A 490-nucleotide genomic window follows, 5' to 3' on the forward strand; every position below is an offset into this window, starting at 1 on the left:
CGTGTCCCAGGCAGCCGGTCTCTCTCTTGCAACTACTAAGTAAGCAGTGACTTGGTGCAGGCAAAGCAGCAGCGTTATGTGTGGCAACCAGTCGAAATTCCTAAATAATAAAACAGTTTGAAATAAAAGAATAAAAAACAAGATTTGTCACTCATTCCACCTACCAATTAGGCCAAGCTCTCCACACTTGCACCCAAATGGGAACGCTCAATGTTGGCACTTTTTGAAGGAACCACCTCACCCACGATCAACGTAGAGGTAAATACGCCCGTCCGTTTCTGCTGATAAAAGGCTCTACATGAGTACGATGTATAAGCAGCTGTAAATACGCAGGTAGCCAACCTCACCTGTACTCGGCGCACAGACAGCTCAACCCGGAAGCGCGGTGTGTCAACAGCAAACAACGTCAGACTGGAGCTCACCTCTACTTTTATACTGAGCGCCCTCTGGCGCTATTGGCTCGCTTGCAATCACCCTGCCAGCAGGTGCA

At 48.8% G+C, this 490-nt stretch overlaps 1 long non-coding RNA gene across 1 annotated transcript; it reads right to left on the bottom strand.

Moving 5' to 3' along the window:
- Positions 1–8: 8 nt before the first annotated feature.
- On the bottom strand, positions 9–454 carry LOC106944507 (uncharacterized). Its single transcript, XR_001424351.1, has 3 exons — positions 348–454; positions 165–278; positions 9–100 (listed from the first exon to the last, which is right to left on the bottom strand). It is a non-coding gene; the product is annotated as an uncharacterized LOC106944507 (long non-coding RNA).
- Positions 455–490: the final 36 nt, after the last annotated feature.

This window comes from Poecilia latipinna, unplaced genomic scaffold, assembly GCF_001443285.1.
Source record: "Poecilia latipinna isolate Pla-1442-1.1 unplaced genomic scaffold, P_latipinna-1.0 Scaffold12872, whole genome shotgun sequence".
NCBI lineage: Eukaryota > Metazoa > Chordata > Actinopteri > Cyprinodontiformes > Poeciliidae > Poecilia > Poecilia latipinna.